The 6,355-nt window shown below is 35.2% G+C and overlaps 1 protein-coding gene across 2 annotated transcripts in view; it reads left to right on the top strand.

Moving 5' to 3' along the window:
- The first annotated feature begins 4,580 nt into the window (after positions 1-4,580).
- The window catches only part of LOC129948958 (putative mediator of RNA polymerase II transcription subunit 29), a 207,471-nt gene continuing 205,696 nt past the window's right edge, over positions 4,581-6,355 (top strand). The window contains exon 1 of one of the 2 annotated variants that reach the window (XM_056060119.1): positions 4,581-6,149. The gene's annotated coding sequence lies outside the window, so the exon portion shown is untranslated. The remainder of the gene's footprint in view (positions 6,150-6,355) is intronic. The other variant, XM_056060120.1, reaches the window with a different exon arrangement.

Here is a 6,355-nt window from a genome sequence, read left to right as displayed (position 1 = left end):
TACGTACTGTATGGCATGCTTGGGGAATTCAAGGCAGGTTTTAAATGTGGCTACTGGACTAACGACAATATTTTTGTGCTGCAAGGCATAGGGCAACCTCTATTGAACAAAAAAAGAAGATCTACGTATTTGTTTCCGATTTGAAGGCAGCTATTCTTCAAGCTTTACAATTATGGGATGTCGAGACAAATTTAGGCAGGTACTAGAAAGCATCTATGGCGAAAATATGGCAGTGGTATAGAATGGGACCAAAAAGTCGGAGAGTTTCGCATCAAAGATGGGAGTCAAGCAAGGTTGCCTTTTAAGCCCAAGTCTTTTTGTCTTGTTCATAAAGGACCTAATTGATTTTCTTCCTGGTGGAATTGAAATATCGAGGACACTTATCAAAGCCTTGCTTTTTGCCCGAAATCCTACAGTTGATGATTAAAAGACTAAATGTGTATTACCGGTTATGGAATCTGAAAGTCAATTTGAGAAAATGCAAATGTGATGATATTCCGAAATGGATCGGGTAGAACAGCCAGGAATGAGAAATGGCACTATGACAGAGAACCAATCGAGATTGTTAAAGTATAAAAATATCTAGGATTTACCATAATCAGCAATCTTAATATGGAAACTCAACTTAAAAGAAAAGCTATGATTAAATCTAAAAGTGCAATATCCGCAACATGAAAGAAATGCTTCTTAAACCAGTCAATGTGATATTCGGTATTTGTTGCAGTGGCGGAATCTATTATGATGTATTCAGCACAGGTATGAGGAGGGGAGACAGTTGATACGGTCGAAAACGTCAGATGTTCTTCATTAAAAGATGCTACCGAAAACCAATCCAAACTATATGATCTCAATTGAGACAGGATTATCACCGCTCTTCATCAAAACTATTAAATGTCATGTTGATTACATCAAAAAAGTTTTGAATATGCCAAATGAAAGACTGCCAAAAATTCTGGCATTGAAAACAATTGAGAAGACAAATCTGATATGGTATAAGAAGCTAGAAGACCATGCTGTCTACTGTAGAATGAACTTTCGAATAGTTGATAAAAATGATAATTATTGCGATGACGACCTCCGGAATCGAGAATCGACGCTAATAATGAAGCTACATCCTCGGTGCGAACGTAACTACTTTCGAAACGAGAACAAACAGGAGATCATATCAAAATGAGAGGAGAAATGGTAATAATGTTAAGTCACTAGAAGAAATAGTTGTAAAGCGATTTCCATAGATGGGCAAATCCTCCGAGGGTCAACACGATCTTCGACCCTCTTTCCTCTATACAAATCACTTACTCCCCGCATACAGCTAAACGTTTTCGGGTTCCCATGTTTTTTTCTACTTGGCATGGAATCGTAACACCGTCCAGATTAGTGGTAGTGAGAAACACTCCTCCGGCGAGTTAGCTTGTGCTTCTGCAAGCATCCTAAGTTGCCTTTATCTGGGCACCCTCACCTTCCTGCTGACAGGATAAGCCTCTAGATTCTGCAGCTAGGGGATTTAACGGTTTTAAGGGATGTTGAGGTAAAACACAGATGTGATTTCGTTACAGATGGCGCCCAACGTGGGTCCCAATTTTTCCAGGTTTCACACATGAACATATTTGTTGTAGGAGCGTTCAAATATATTTAATTTTTGTTTTAATTAACAAGCCAGCTTAAACATAGTCTCCTAGGTGAAATGAGATGAAAATCCGGATCATTTACATGCATTAATTGTTATGGGAGATATGAATAAATATTTGGACATAAAGGCATCAAAAGGATTAATGAACCTAATAACTAAATACTAGAAATGGAACCAAAACTTTAATTGACCATATACTACTTAACAAAGTTAACAGCGTAATAAATGTAGCTGTAATTGATAATGGTATTACCGATCACCGAAAATTATCTTTTATGAAAAGTATGGAAAAATGAAGATTAAAAAAATTCCATTTTCTTCATGCATCTCTAGATCAAGAGTTAACCAGCTCATTAGAAAAGAAATTGGAGAAAAGTTTTGGATGAAGAAGATGCAGAAAGGATGTACAATAGACTATTTTAAAAATTTGATAATATATACAAAAAATCAACATACCAGCGAAAAAGACAAAACAACCCATGGATAACAACAACAATAGATGATGGAAAAATAATCGGAGAAATTTAGCGTATGAAAAAGAGTATAAAACCCTACGTAACGAAATCGATAAACACATAGCAGTACAAAAATCAAACTATTGCAAGAACAAGTTTATACAATTAACGACTGATTCGAAGAAAAACATGGGGTCTTATAATGAAATATGATGAAAGAAAATAAATATCGGCGAAACATTAAAAACAAACTTTTAAAACAGAGATGACAACACTATATCAATGAAATTGGTACAGTTTTTCTCTTCTCTCCCATAACTGAATTATAAAAACGTCAAACAACATCAATGACACAGCGGAAAGTTCAATATTTTCATATGCAACTAATTTCACTGAGATTGAAAACATTCTAGATACACTGAGAGAAAATAAGGCTCCAGGATTTGATGGAATCAGAACAATTGATATAAAAAGCTATATAAATGTCTTTGCTAATACTCTATGCAAATTAATTAATTTGAGTATAACTCAATCAAAAACCATCTACCTTAAAAACAGCAGTTGTAAGGCCGATTTACAAAGGAGGAGCAAAGGACTAAATAAATAACTATAAGCCTATATCAATTCTTCCAGTTATTGAAAAATGTTTGGAAGGTGTGATTGCCAACAGGTTGCAAGGTTTTGTTGACAAACATGCATTGATTCATAAAAGCCAGTACGATTTTCAGAAGGGTAAAAATATAGGAAAGTTACTTGGTGAGTTTGCGAATTGTGTCAAAGAAAGATTAGATAAGAGATATTGACACATTAAATCACTCAAATCTTATTGAAGCTCTAAGAAGAATTGAAATTCGTGGCTCTATGTCTGATTGGCTGACAGAATATCTGCAAAACAGAACATTTTGTGTCAAAATCAAAGATGCTGTGATTGAGAAAAAATTGATGAGATATGGAGTTCCGCAGGGAACTAAACTGGGTCCAATTTTGTTTGTCTTCTACACTAACGAATTGCTACGACTCTTCAAATAGAGTATCGCCTTCGCTTTTGGTAATGATACGGCTATTGTTGTTCGCCATAGTTCTCTTTATACGGCAACAAAGATAATTCAAGAAGAATTCAACATGGCAGTTAGATGGTGTCACGACAACGGCTTGATAATAAATGCATCAAAAACAATAATGATGCATATCAGAAGTCCACAGTTTAAACCGACAAAACAAAAGATTTGTTTAAAGAATGATGAATGCCCTCAAACGGAAAAAGAATGCATCGAATTAGTAAGCAACTACCAGTATTTGGGAGTAGTAATAGACAATCACTTTTTATGGGATAAACACATATAGACAAATTGAGGATGGACCTAAGGAAAGCGACGTCTGCACTATCTCATCTAAAATACCACATTTACCACAATGTTGTAAAACAAGTGTATTATTTGTTTGATGGAATCTAGGATACGATATATATACTTGCTTATGGTAATGCAGAAAAAAAACAAAATGTTGCTATAAAACAAATTAACAACAACATTGCTGGTTATTGACTGACTTCCTTTGAATTCTGCTAGTACCTGAACAATGAAAATCCTCAACTTGTAATTCTTTATGCAAAATAGGGTATATACAGTCATTTGTGGAATACATTTTTCCAAAAGGGTCAGTTAGTCATTCACTAATCAAAGCTCTGCGTTTTCGCTAACACTACAAACTTCAGCAGCAATGTTATCAGTTATTCTTATAAACGAGGCACATGGTTTTGATGTTCCACAACAACTATGTACTTGTCAAAACAGCTCAAATTGTTCACTATACATATTGCCCGCAAAAGACGAGAAAATACAACAAACACTCAGTTTAGTAGAAGTGACGGTCTCTCATATATTTAAGGATTACCATCATTTAACGATACGGCAGTTTTGTTTATCAATTTATCCATTTAACCATCAAAAGTGAGCTTCATCGCTAAACAAAGGACGCTTATGAAAATTAGGAACACCACAAATCTGATCATCGAACCTACGCCTTTCAAGCTGGTTCTGTGTCTTGTTGAAATGTTGAAATTTCAAACCAAACTTAAAATAACTCACTTCACAGTTGATAAAATATCCGCCATTTAAAATAGTAACGACAGCTTCAAGTTCTATATCTACATATGTACCTCTCAAACCTTTCTAATTCCCAAGTCCTTGACCTTGGTGCAGTTTCAGAATAAATTATGCCTTAACCAAGGTAAATTCAATAAATAATCCAATTTTAAAAACCGTTATATTCTGAAAACCAAAAAAGTGCATTACAAGAAAGAGACACCCTATATTACAATAAAGCTTAAAATCCGCCAAAAAAGCTTCACTTCAATCCCACCACACCCATGAATCTCACCACGAGGTAATTATTGCACTATTCTGCCAACTATGCACTGCACTTGTCGTCATCTTTAACACCACAGCACACTGCATTGCTAAGACAAGTGCATTCTATATACGAACATGTAGGTAAACAAAAACAAAATCTAGAATAAAAGATGCTCCATAAGAAACTTGCAAATACACAAAGTACTTGAATCAAAAAGAAAATCCAAAGAGAGAGAAAGGGAAAAATCTAGGTGTATTTTCTTTTCTTGAATGCGAAAGACCAGAACAACCCAACTAACAACCAACAACGCATTCCTCAGCTGTCACTGTCATCATACTTATACTCACCTACTGTTACTATTGTACTATTGTGAATAATCGATGGACGTTAAAAATGGCGTGAATATCATAGTTGTACCTTGTACGAGTAGTATTTTGCAGATAAGGGAAATATTATGATTTTTTAAAAAATATACCTCATTAGAAATGTGTGTTATTGTGGGATTTTAATTGGGTTCTGTGTGTGAGTGGCAAGTATCAAGTTAGAGGTGCGTTACACTGTGGCAGGTTTGTACCTAAATATAGTGCAAAATATTGCGTTAGTGCATCTGTAGTATATTTTGAAATACATAATTTTGCCCGGCATTGATGAAAATAAACTTAAGTGACAATTTACACGAAATTTTAAAACATTTCACGAAAAAATAAAAAAAAGTGAAAGAATCTTCCAGGTATTGCACAACAACATAAGAGTACGGGACAAACCTTCTACGGTAACGGTTTTCTTTTCCTATATTCACCATTTTTTTGTTATTACATACTCAATATGTACTCCGCGCTCGCCGCTCCGTGCTAGTTTTGTTTTTGTATTTTTGTTGTCATTCGAAATCGCCACTTGTTTGGTTGACTGACATACATTTTTCACCTTTTGGTTTTTCACTCGTTTGTCGTTCGTTGTACTTCATTCGCCGTTCGTCGTTTTTTACCGCTTGAGTTTTTCCTTTGGAACCCGGCGGCGCGGTGCGGCGTAGTGAATGACGTGAGTTGATGTGTCCGTCAGTGACGGTCGGCGCGGCGTGATAGTGTAGTTTGTTAGTGTTATTACATTTTATTTTCGCCGCATATATTGTGCAGATTTGCGAATTCGCTGCAAAAATGAAAATGCCAAATTCGCGGTGTTTTCTTCTCTCATATGTTTGATATGTGTGTATACACCTCTCTAGACCTACATCTTTACACATGTTACTGCTTTAGTGGTTCATACAATCATCGATGTATATGCGAATGATGTATGAATTAGTGTGTGTTGGGTTTTGTGTGCGTCAAACAAAAATTACGGACAACACAAAAATAAAAGAAAAACGAAATGAAAATCTAAAACAATCTGATTTTTCCTTCGCTTTCTCGTGTGTGCGCTCTTGTTCTCTGTTCTCGTCGTTTTCGTCGTGGTCGTCCCCGATGGCATTTTTGTCTTGTGTGCGAAGAATTGTCGTGTTGTAAATGCAAATTTGTACGTACGTTATTTTAACCCATTAAGTGCGTTATCGTAGCAAAAAAATTCAAAAACAAAAATAAAACTACGAATAATTCCATACCGCGAAGAGTGCAAGTGTGAAATGTGAAAAGTGTGTTAGTAGCTTAAAAAATTCACCCAAAAACAAAGTAATGAAAACTGCATAAACATAGATAAAACTTACATCGTACAAAAGAAAAGTAAGTAAAAGAAGAAGAAAAAGAAATTCGTTAACACACATATTGTTACTTTTAAGTGGGCGTGTTGATTTCCACCTTCCGTTTTCTTAAAAACACACTTCTTCTCCAAAAAAAATTGTGGAGTGAATTAACTGTCAAGTAATTGTCAAAAAAGAAAACGGTTTTCCATCAATCTGTTGTCAAAAACACGTATCATTTCATCGAAT

This window comes from Eupeodes corollae, chromosome 3, assembly GCF_945859685.1.
Source record: "Eupeodes corollae chromosome 3, idEupCoro1.1, whole genome shotgun sequence".
Lineage (NCBI taxonomy): Eukaryota > Metazoa > Arthropoda > Insecta > Diptera > Syrphidae > Eupeodes > Eupeodes corollae.
Note: the sequence above shows the minus strand (reverse complement) of the source record. Positions and strands in the feature narration are given on the sequence as shown.